The 12,844-nt window shown below is 42.0% G+C and overlaps 1 pseudogene; it reads left to right on the top strand.

Moving 5' to 3' along the window:
• Positions 1–5,621: 5,621 nt before the first annotated feature.
• The window catches only part of LOC124026856, a 29,281-nt pseudogene continuing 22,058 nt past the window's right edge, over positions 5,622–12,844 (top strand).

The raw sequence follows: 12,844 nt of genomic DNA, 5'->3' as shown, positions 1-12,844 counted from the left end.
TTGTTCCACCATTGGGGGCCAGAGCAGCGAACAGTTTTGACTGGGCTGAGCGGGAACTGTACTTCCTCAGTGGTAGGGAGGCGAGCAGGCCAGAGGTGGATGAACGCAGTGCAGGGTGTAGGGCCTGATCAGAGCCTGGAGGTACTGAGGTGCCGTTCCCCTCACAGCTCCGTAGGCAAGCACCATGGTCTTGTAGCGGATGCGAGCTTCAACTGGAAGCTCAACTGGAAGTAAACATTGATCATTGGCCTCGGGCCATCTAGTGGATTGGGTTGTCACTGACTCTACTAAAGGCTTGGCTCGGACGAGTCCCCTGCTCCCCCAGACTCTACTAAATGCTTGGCTAGGACGAGTCCCCTGCTCCCCCAGACTCTACTAAAGGCTTGGCTAGAACGAGTACCCTGCTCCCCCAGACTCTACTAAAGGCTTGGCTAGGACGAGTCCCCTGCTCCCCCAGTCCCCTGCTCCCCCAGACTCTACTAAAGGCTTGGCTAGGACGAGTCCCCTGCTCCCCCAGACTCTACCAAAGGCTTGGCTTGGACGAGTCCCCTGCTCCCCCAGACTCTACTAAAGGCTTGGCTAGGACGAGTCCCCTGCTCCCCCAGACTCTACTAAAGGCTTGGCTAGGACGAGTACCCTGCTCCCCCAGACTCTACCAAAGGCTTGGCTTGGACGAGTCCCCTGCTCCCCCAGACTCTACTAAAGGCTTGGCTAGGACGAGTCCCCTGCTCCCCCAGACTCTACTAAAGGCTTGGCTGGGACGAGTCCCCTGCTCCCCCAGACTCTACTAAAGGCTTGGCTAGGACGAGTCCCCTGCTCCCCCAGACTCTACTAAAGGCTTGGCTTGGACGAGTCCCCTGCTCCCCCAGACTCTACTAAAGGCTTGGCTTGGACGAGTCCCCTGCTCCCCCAGACTCTACTAAAGGCTTGGCTAGGACGAGTCCCCTGCTCCCCCAGACTCTACTAAAGGCTTGGCTGGGACGAGTCCCCTGCTCCCCCAGACTCTACTAAAGGCTTGGCTAGGACGAGTCCCCTGCTCCCCCAGACTCTACTAAAGGCTTGGCTTGGACGAGTCCCCTGCTCCCCCAGACTCTACTAAAGGCTTGGCTTTGACGAGTCCCCTGCTCCCCCAGACTCTACTAAAGGCTTGGCTAGGACGAGTCCCCTGCTCCAACCAGACTCTACTAAAGGCTTGGCTAGGACGAGTCCCCTGCTCCCCCAGACTCTACCAAAGGCTTGGCTAGGACGAGTCCCATGCTGCACCAGACTCTACTAAAGGCTTGGCTAGGACGAGTCCCATGCTCCCCCAGACACTACTAAAGGCTTGGCTAGGACGAGTCCCCTGCTCCCCCAGACACTTATGTGTGTGGGATTCCCAGTTTTATGTATGTTCTCTGTGTGACATGCGTCACCTACTGTGATTATTTCCAGGTGCTAGATGTTAGAGTCAGACAGGGTTTTACCATTAAATGGGCAGTATTTTCCCTGTGTCTGTGTACAGGTTGACCTGCTCTGGGAGGATGAGAGAGGGGACAGTGTGGACTGATCCTAATTCCATGAACAAGTTGGTGAGTCTAAAAATAAGGCAGTCCATGAAGAAGGAGGCCATATCCTCTGGAACACGGCTCAAATAGCAGCAGATCTGCCAACAAAGCAACGAAGCAATGCTAAATTACCTTAGAGATTGCTGTGGAAGCTGGATGTATTTCTGACCACTGAACATGGCCATATTGGGCTCGTAACTCATCTGTTGCTTTGGTAGACTCTACTTCTTGCAACTCTGCTGTGGACTGTATGGGATGAAATTGGAGTGTCAACAACAGCTCAGCAGTTGGGGTTTGATACTTTGACATCTCTGTGTCAGCGGGTAACATTCCAAAACAACTTTAGTCTGCATGTCATTCTGACACCCAGTTTCAGAACGTGGCCATTGGCTGGAGAAGTTCACTGACAGGGGGGGTCACCATGGGAACTACACTGACAGGGGGGGTCACCATGGGAACTACACTGACAGGGGGGGTCACCATGGGAACTACACTGACAGGGGGGTCACCATGGGAACTACACTGACAGGGGGTCACCATGGGAACTACACTGACAGGGGGGTCATCATGGGAGGGGGGTCACCATGGGAACTACACTGACAGGGGGTCACCATGGGGACAACTTCTTGTAACATGTTGTATGTTTGTCTAAAGATCTGTAAAGCTTGATAGAAAAACACAACGGCTAATTGATCCATGTGTTTCTCCTTGTAAATGTCTGAGTTGAATATTACATTCAGCCCTCCATTGACTTCACACTGACCTCATAACCTGTAATGTGCTGAAAAGACTAGACCTCATAACCTGTAATGTGGACCACAGAGAGATCCGGTTCAGAACAGCACATTATTTAGACCTCATAACCTGTAATGTGGACCACAGAGAGATCCGGTTCAGAACAGCACATTATCTAGACCTCATAACCTGTAATGTGGACCACAGAGAGATCCGGTTCAGAACAGCACATTATCTAGACCTCATAACCTGTAATGTGGATCACAGAGAGATCCGGTTCAGAACAGCACATTATCTAGACCTCATAACCTGTAATGTGGACCACAGAGAGATCCGGTTCAGAACAGCACATTATCTAGACCTCATAACCTGTAATGTGGACCACAGAGAGATCCGGTTCAGAACAGCACATTATTTAGACCTCATAACCATGTGGACCACAGAGAGATCCGGTTCAGAACAGCACATTATCTAGACCTCATAACCTGTAATGTAATCCGGTTCAGAACAGCACATTATCTAGACCTCATAACCTGTAATGTGGATCACAGAGAGATCCGGTTCAGAACAGCACATTATCTAGACCTTATTAGTCGACCACGAGGTCCTGTCATTGCTGACGTTGGCCACCATAACAGATGGACAGTGAGATAATTGAGATGTGAATAAGAGCTGAAGGAATGCAGCTTGGTTGTTCTGTGGATCGACGCCACAGCATGTGACATGTCATATCCAGATGTACATTTTGACTGTGACATTTTAATGGACTGAATCATGTTAAAAGTGCCAGAGCCTCTTGGGTGTCTCAGTTGTCTCAGGCAAACTCCTGTCTGTGGTGATTACTTTGCGACTACTTTGCGAGCCTAAGTCGTTGAAGGCACCATTAAAATGTCTTGGATCAAGAGTTACTGTCTGATCCTCCCAAGGTCCTGCCAAAATATGTTAACTATGTACAATGACAGTTTTATAATGCCAGTTTACTCAATGGTTTAATGACATCTGGCAGTTAACAGTGTGTCAGAAGCCAGAAACTCCTGTTCTGGACAGCCCCCATCCACATGGTGTGCAGGTTCTTATTCCACCCCAGCACTATGTCCCTCGGATACCAAAACACAGGTCGAATATCATGCCAGATCTTTGCACATTAAAATAACTTTGAAAGTCATAAACTCTTAGTCTGCATGGTGTTGATGTTCTCTCCACCCACATTCACGCCAAGTAAATATCTTGTGTCTAATAACAGTGGCATCTGCTCAACTAGTGCATCCAGCAGCTGCCCTCTATGGGGCTTCTTGTACTGATGTGCTGGGTGGACACTGAACAAACAGGAGGTATTCAGGTGAAATGTTCTGAACATTGCTGATAGAAATGTATTGAATAGAGCTGACGTGATTCTCTATTCTACCTGACAGGCAGTCATATCTGTTCTACACAATACATTTCTGTCTGAACGTCACCCTATTGAACATTAATATAGCTGGAACCACATTAGACACAAAGAACATTTAAACGACTATTAAATGCAGAGGTTTTGAAACACAAAAGATTTGATAGAGTTTGAAGAATGTCAAATGCCTGTCCATAAAGAAGACCTTGATCAAATACATGTACCAAAAATGATTTAAAGCAATGCCTCTGCTGATGGTGTCTCCTTCACAAGTTGCATTGAGGTATATGTTGTGAAATTGTTAGATATTACTTGTTAGATATTGTTGCACTGTCGGAACTAGAAGCACAAGCATTTCGCTACACCAGCAACAACACCATCTGTTAACTCCATCTGTTGAATACGTGTACAGTATATGACCAATACAATTGGATTTGCTAGAGCTGTCTGTTAGAAAGATATTAAAACTGTATTGTAAAGGATTCATTAAAATGTCATAGAAATGGAAAGGAATCTGTTACTTTATAGTAACTACATAGTCATTTTAAAGCAGTTTTAAAGAAGCCAGCTGCTAAACGGTTTACCTCAGAGTGTAATAAAAGTTTGAGGCAGCTACTTGGCTGTCAGAAATATGAGTGGATAAGATGATTTAAATACTGTACTGATGTTATGTAAGCCTGAAGAATCCTCCTGGACCGTTTTAGACAACTGACATGTGAGACAAAAAAAAAGCTCCTGCAGCATCTTCAATAGATCATACTGTAGATAAATAACTACACCGTTGATTTAACACTTTTATAGCTTTTAAATATGTATTTTATAAATAAATAATAAATAATAATAATAAATAATAATAATACATATTTTAATATGATAGATCACAAGTATGAGGTGACTGAGGAGACAGTTCAGATTTGTTTGCAAGCAAAATATAAAACAATTGGTCAAAAAACACATTATGTTGCTGATAAAGATGAATGTAACTAAAATTGAATGAAATAAGGTCAGATGATTGTGAAATGTTTTTATTGGTATTGGGTTAACAGGAACTCCATTTCAGTACTTGAGGTGCTATGGTAGAAACATTGGAGTCAATCTGATACCGCAAACTTTTGATACTGTCATAATTATTATTCATTATTAACTATTATTATCTCTTATTGATGTTAACTCAATTCAATTTGGAGACTCATATTACATTAAAAAACTAATGTAATGGGAGTGTGGCGCTCCTGGGAGTTGGTGGCGCTAGTGAGACACAGAAATACAGAGGTCTCTCAGTCAATCCATGTCCTTTACCAGAGTGGTCCATAATTAACTTTTGCCTGGTTGTCAGTTCCAACCAGATATAAACAGGCTGAGACCCCAGCATCCATAAGACAGACACCTTCTTCCTCTGTGGTAAGACTCTCTCCACCTCTTCACATGTTTACATTTGTGTCATCTTAGCACTCAGCATGTGAGGCAGTGAGGCAGTGAGGCAGTGAGGCAGTGAGGCAGTGAGGCAGTGGCTAAATGGCCTGTTTCAGTTTACTTCTGCATTTAGTTATTTACATTATTTCTGCATTGTCAGATTTTACAATATGCAATCAACTGGAATTAATTTGAAATGTTTTTACATTAAATGTGTTTAACTTGAAACATGTAGCTTTTATTTACTGCCAAACGTGGTTCTCCTGCTGTTTATAAATGGAAGGGTTGGTTTATAATGTAACTGGGTTTTCAGGGGTATTTATTTGAATTCTTGTCAGAATGTGTAGTTAAGTGAGTTGTCACCAGGACAATGAAAGTTACCAGTTGCACCTGTAGTTTAATTGGACAAGGTTGTCATGATTGAGTTGAATGAAGGTTGTAATGTGTTGAATTACACCGTTCTAAATGTTTTCTACCTCTTCGGGGGGCTAAATGATTATGCTTTAGACTTGTGCGTGTTTACAACAACCTAATGTTTCCCAGGGTTCTCCAAGAAGTACACATTCATCTGTAGAAGGGGGAAAAGAAGGTGAGACATAGTTTGAGTCTTCATAAGAAAAGTGACAAATGTTCTGTGAGAGAAACCACTCACAACTCTGTTGACTGTGGAGGAAGCACCACAGAGTCAATCATGTTTCTTGTTTCGCCTCTTTCCTAGTGATCCGTCACCATGAGTACGGACGCGGAGATGCAAATCTACGGCAAGGCTGCCATATACCTCCGTAAGCCTGAGAAGGAGAGGATGGAGGCACAAACCGCACCCTTTGATTCAAAGAACGCCTGCTATGTCGCAGACACCAAGGAGCTTTACCTTAAGGGTTTGGTCACTGCCAGGGCTGAAGGAAAGTGTACTGTGACAGTCGCGCATCCGGACGGCACTAAGGAGGTAAAAGCCTGATTTGAAAACTATTCAAATTACTCCATATCTTGAAATAAACATCAACATGATCAAAACATGCCAATAGACTAAACGAAATAAGTAACAACAGCAGAATATAACCTTCAAACACTTTTTATCGCTGCTATTTAAAAATTAGCATGACATTTTCTGTGCTGACTAGTTACTAATCACCATGTGTGTCAGTGGTTGATGACAAAGTCGTTGGATTGGATGGGCTTGTGCAGATTTTCTTTTTAAATGTAAAGATTGAACTTGTATTTAATGAGCAAACAGAATTCAGTCCTGTCCAGTTTGATCTGCATATAATCTATATTTCTGACTGTTTCAGGCAGGAAAAGAGTTCAAGGAAGCGGACGTCTACCAGATGAACCCCGAAGTACGACAAGATTGAGGACATGGCCATGATGACCTACCTGAATGAAGCCTCTGTGTTGTATAACCTCAAAGAGCGTTATGCAGCATGGATGATCTATGTAAGATACCTGTATAAACATACACACACATACAGTACTACACATAAAGTCATGGTAGAAACCAAAACAGACCAATACAGTAGACCTACATTACTATACCATAGTACACCCACATCCTCACATAAATCCAGATAAACGTCAATCTGATTGTTCTAATCCCCTAATTGGATTTATTCTCGTTCATCCAGACCTACTCTGGGCTGTTCTGTGCCACGGTGAACCCCTACAAGTGGCTTCCTGTGTACGACATGGAGGTTGTTAACGCCTACAGAGGGAAGAAGAGGATGGAGGCTCCACCCCATATCTTCTCCGTCTCTGACAACGCCTTTCAGTTCATGCAGATTGGTATGACCTCTAATGGATGGATGGATGGATGGATGGATGGATGGATGGATGGATGGATGGATGGATGGATGGATGGATGGATGGATGGATGGATGGATGGATGGATGGATGGATGGATGGATGGATGGATGGATGGATGGATGGATGGATGGATGGATGGATGGATGGATGGGTATATGAATGGATGGATGGGTGGATGGCTGGATGGATGGATGGATGGAAGTTAAAATATGCTTTAGAGATGTATCTACTGTTTTCTAGTCTACGTTAGAACAGTTTGCTGGTAATATCTGATTTCACTGGCCTTGAATGGAAAAGGTTCCTAATTTAAATCCATGATGATGCTATGAATTCAATAATGTCCCCATAATGTTGCTTGAGTATGATAATCAATATGTTGTTTTGTTACAGACCAGGAGAACCAGTCCGTCCTGATTACGTAAGTTGTTTACTAAAATCTCACTTGAGAAAATGTTTCCACTGCAATATGTTGCGTCACTTGGGTGTGATATATTACATTATGAATGGATTAGGCTCCGCATAGGAATGAGTCGATGAGCGGGGATATTTGTTAATGAGAGAGGTACAGGATAGAGGTACAGGATAGAGGTACAGGATAGAGGTACAGGATAGAGGTACAGGATAGAGGTACAGGATAGAGGTACAGGATAGAGGTACAGGATAGAGGTACAGGATAGAGGTACAGGATAGAGGTACAGGATATTTGTTAATGAGAGAGGTACAGGATAGAGGTACAGGATAGAGGTACAGGATATTTGTTAATGAGAGAGGTACAGGATAGAGGTACAGGATAGAGGTACAGGATAGAGGTACAGGATAGAGGTACAGGATAGAGGTACAGGATAGAGGTACAGGATAGAGGTACAGGATATTTGTTAATGAGAGAGGTACAGGATAGAGGTACAGGATATTTGTTAATGAGAGAGGTACAGGATAGAGGTACAGGATATTTGTTAATGAGAGAGGTACAGGATAGAGGTACAGGATATTTGTTAATGAGAGAGGTACAGGATAGAGGTACAGTTATAGAGGTACAGGATAGAGGGATAGAGGTACAGGATATTTGTTAATGAGAGAGGTACAGGATAGAGGTACAGGATATTTGTTAATGAGAGAGGTACAGGATAGAGGTACAGGATATTTGTTAATGAGAGAGGTACAGGATAGAGGTACAGGATATTTGTTAATGAGAGAGGTACAGGATAGAGGTACAGGATATTTGTTAATGAGAGAGGTACAGGATAGAGGTACAGGATATTTGTTAATGAGAGAGGTACAGGATAGAGGTACAGGATAGAGGTACAGGATAGAGGTACAGGATATTTGTTAATGAGAGAGGTACAGGATAGAGGTACAGGATAGAGGTACAGGATGGAGGTACAGGATATTTGTTAATGAGAGAGGTACAGGATAGAGGTATAGGATATTTGTTAATGAGAGAGGTACAGGATAGAGGTACAGGATAGAGGTACAGGATAGAGGTACAGGATAGAGGTACAGGATATTTGTTAATGAGAGAGGTACAGGATAGAGGTACAGGATATTTGTTAATGAGAGAGGTACAGGATAGAGGTACAGGATATTTGTTAATGAGAGAGGTACAGGATAGAGGTACAGGATATTTGTTAATGAGAGAGGTACAGGATAGAGGTACAGGATATTTGTTAATGAGAGAGGTACAGGATAGAGGTACAGGATATTTGTTAATGAGAGAGGTACAGGATAGAGGTACAGGATATTTGTTAATGAGAGAGGTACAGGATAGAGGTACAGGATATTTGTTAATGAGAGAGGTACAGGATAGAGGTACAGGATATTTGTTAATGAGAGAGGTACAGGATAGAGGTACAGGATATTTGTTAATGAGAGAGGTACAGGATAGAGGTACAGGATATTTGTTAATGAGAGAGGTACAGGATAGAGGTACAGGATATTTGTTAATGAGAGAGGTACAGGATAGAGGTACAGGATAGAGGTACAGGATATTTGTTAATGAGAGAGGTACAGGATATTTGTTAATGAGAGAGGTACAGGATAGAGGTACAGGATATTTGTTAATGAGAGAGGTACAGGATAGAGGTACAGGATATTTGTTAATGAGAGAGGTACAGGATAGAGGTACAGGATATTTGTTAATGAGAGAGGTACAGGATAGAGGTACAGGATATTTGTTAATGAGAGAGGTACAGGATAGAGGTACAGGATATTTGTTAATGAGAGAGGTACAGGATAGAGGTACAGGATATTTGTTAATGAGAGAGGTACAGGATAGAGGTACAGGATATTTGTTAATAGAGGTACAGGAGAGGTACAGGATATTTGTTAATGAGAGAGGTACAGGATAGAGGTACAGGATATTTGTTAATGAGAGAGGTACAGGATAGAGGTACAGGATATTTGTTAATGAGAGAGGTACAGGATAGAGGTACAGGATATTTGTTAATGAGAGAGGTACAGGATAGAGGTACAGGATATTTGTTAATGAGAGAGGTACAGGATAGAGGTACAGGATATTTGTTAATGAGAGAGGTACAGGATAGAGGTACAGGATATTTGTTAATGAGAGAGGTACAGGATAGAGGTACAGGATATTTGTTAATGAGAGAGGTACAGGTACAGGATAGAGGTACAGGATATTTGTTAATGAGAGAGGTACAGGATAGAGGTACAGGATATTTGTTAATGAGAGAGGTACAGGATAGAGGTACAGGATATTTGTTAATGAGAGAGGTACAGGATAGAGGTACAGGATATTTGTTAATGAGAGTGAGGTACAGGATAGAGGTACAGGATAGAGGTACAGGATATTTGTTAATGAGAGAGGTACAGGATAGAGGTACAGGATATTTGTTAATGAGAGAGGTACAGGATAGAGGTACAGGATATTTGTTAATGAGGGTACAGGATAGAGTAAGGATATTTGTTAATGATTTAGAGGTACAGGATAGAGGTACAGGATATTTGTTAATGAGAGAGGTACAGGATAGAGGTACAGGATATTTGTTAATGAGAGAGGTACAGGATAGAGGTACAGGATATTTGTTAATGAGAGAGGTACAGGATAGAGGTACAGGATAGAGGTACAGGATATTTGTTAATGAGAGAGGTACAGGATAGAGGTACAGGATATTTGTTAATGAGAGAGGTACAGGATAGAGGTACAGGATATTTGTTAATGAGAGAGGTACAGGATAGAGGTACAGGATATTTGTTAATGAGAGAGGTACAGGATAGAGGTACAGGATATTTGTTAATGAGAGAGGTACAGGATACAGGATATTTGTTAATGAGAGAGGTACAGGAGGAGTACAGGATAGATACAGGATATTTGTTAATGAGAGAGGTACAGGATAGAGGTACAGGATATTTGTTAATGAGTAGATACAGGGTTAATGAGAGAGGTACAGGATAGAGGTACAGGATATTTGTTAATGAGAGAGGTACAGGATAGAGGTACAGGATATTTGTTAATGAGAGAGTACAGGATAGAGGTACAGGATATTTGTTAATGAGAGAGGTACAGGATAGAGGTACAGGATATTTGTTAATGAGAGAGGTACAGGATAGGTACAGGATATTTGTTAATGAGAGAGGTACAGGATAGAGGTACAGGATATTTGTTAATGAGAGAGGTACAGGATAGAGGTACAGGATATTTGTTAATGAGAGAGGTACAGGATAGAGGTACAGGATATTTGTTAATGAGAGAGGTACAGGATAGAGGTACAGGATATTTGTTAATGAGAGAGGTACAGGATAGAGGTACAGGATATTTGTTAATGAGAGAGGTCAAACAGGATAGAGGTACAGGATATTTGTTAATGAGAGAGGTACAGGATAGAGGTACAGGATATTTGTTAATGAGAGAGGTACAGGATAGAGGTACAGGATATTTGTTTAATGAGAGAGGTACAGGATAAACAGGATATTTGTTAATGAGATCGTGTACAGGATATTGTTAATGAAGAGGTACAGGATAGAGGTACAGGATATTTGTTAATGAGAGAGGTACAGGATAGAGGTACAGGATATTTGTTAATGAGAGAGGTACAGGATAGAGGTACAGGATATTTGTTAATGAGAGGGGAGATAGGTACAGATATTTGATGAGTGGTACAGGATAGAGGTACAGGATATTTGTTAATGAGAGAGGTACAGGATAGAGGTACAGGATATTTGTTAATGAGAGAGGTACAGAGAGGTACCTGGATAGAGGTACAGGGAGGTACAGGATATTTGTTAATAGTGATGGAGAGGTACAGGATAGAAGGTACAGGATATTTGTTAATGAGAGAGGTACAGGATAGAGGTACAGGATATTTGTTAATGAGAGAGGTACAGGATAGAACTACAGGATATTTGTTAATGAGAGAGGTACAGGATAGAGGTACAGGATATTTGTTAATGAGAGGAGAGGTGTCCAGGATAGAGGTACAGGAATTTGTTAATGAGAGAGGTACAGGATAGAGGTACAGGATATTTGTTAATGAGAGAGGTACAGGATAGAGTACAGGATAGAGGTACAGGATATTTGTTAATGAGAGAGGTACAGGATAGAGGTCCTACAGGATATTTGTTAATGAGAGAGGTACAGGATAGAGGTACAGGATATTTGTTAATGGGGATAGAGGTACAGGATAGAGGTACAGGATATTTGTTAATGAGGAGAGGTACAGGATGAGGAATAAGGATATTTGTTAATGTTAGAGGTACAGGATATTTGTTAATGAGAGAGGTACAGGATAGAGGTACAGGATATTTGTTAATGAGAGAGGTACAGGATAGAGGTACAGGATATTTGTTAATGAGAGAGGTAGATAGAGGTACAGGATATTTGTTAATGAGAGAGGTACAGGATAGAGGAATACAGGATATTTGTTAATGAGAGAGGTACAGGATAGAGGTACAGGATATTTGTTAATGAGAGGAGGTACAGGATAGAGGTACAGGATATTTGTTGGCCGATACAGGATAGAGGTACAGATATTTGAGGAGAGGTACAGGATATTTGTTAATGAGAGAGGTACAGGATAGAGGTACAGGATATTTGTTAATGAGAGAGGTACAGGATAAGGTACAGGATATTTGTTAATGAGAGAGGTACAGGATAGAGGTACAGGATATTTGTTAATGAGAGAGGTACAGGATATTTGTTAATGAGAGAGGTACAGGATAGAGGTACAGGATATTTGTTAATGAGAGAGGTACAGGATAGAGGTACAGGATATTTGTTAATGAGAGAGGTACAGGATAGAGGTACAGGATATTTGTTAATGTACAGGATAGAGGTACAGGATATTTGTTAATGAGAGAGGTGGGAATAGAGGTACAGGATATTTGTTAATGAGAGAGGTACAGGATAGAGGTACAGGATATTTGTTAATGAGAGGAGGTCCAGCCAGGATATTTGAGGTACAGGATATTTGTTAATGAGAGAGGTACAGGATAGAGGTACAGGATATTTGTTAATGAGAGAGGTACAGGATAGAGGTACAGGATATTTGTTAATGAGAGAGGTACAGGATAGAACAGGATATTTGTTAATGAGAGAGGTACAGGATAGAGGTACAGGATATTTGTTAATGAGAGAGGTACAGGATAGAGGTACAGGATATTTGTTAATGAGAGAGGTACAGGATAGAGGTACAGGATATTTGTTAATGAGAGAGGTACAGGATAGAGGTACAGGATATTTGTTAATATTTGGAATGAGGTACAGGATAGAGGTAAACAGGATATTTGTTAATGAGAGAGGTACAGGATAGAGGACAGGATATTTGTTAATGAGAGAGGTACAGGATAGAGGTACAGGATATTTGTTAATGAGAGAGGTACAGGATAGAGGTACAGGATATTTGTTAAGGAGCGAGGTACAGGAAGGTAAGGATATTTGTTAATGAGAGAGGTGTAGAGGTACAGGATATTTGTTAATGAGAGAGGTACAGGATAGAGGTACAGGATATTT

This window comes from Oncorhynchus gorbuscha, unplaced genomic scaffold (genome assembly GCF_021184085.1).
Source record: "Oncorhynchus gorbuscha isolate QuinsamMale2020 ecotype Even-year unplaced genomic scaffold, OgorEven_v1.0 Un_scaffold_2838, whole genome shotgun sequence".
In the NCBI taxonomy this organism is placed as follows: Eukaryota; Metazoa; Chordata; class Actinopteri; order Salmoniformes; family Salmonidae; genus Oncorhynchus; species Oncorhynchus gorbuscha.
The sequence above is the reverse complement of the archived record's forward strand: the minus strand, read 5'-3'. Positions and strand labels throughout refer to the sequence as shown.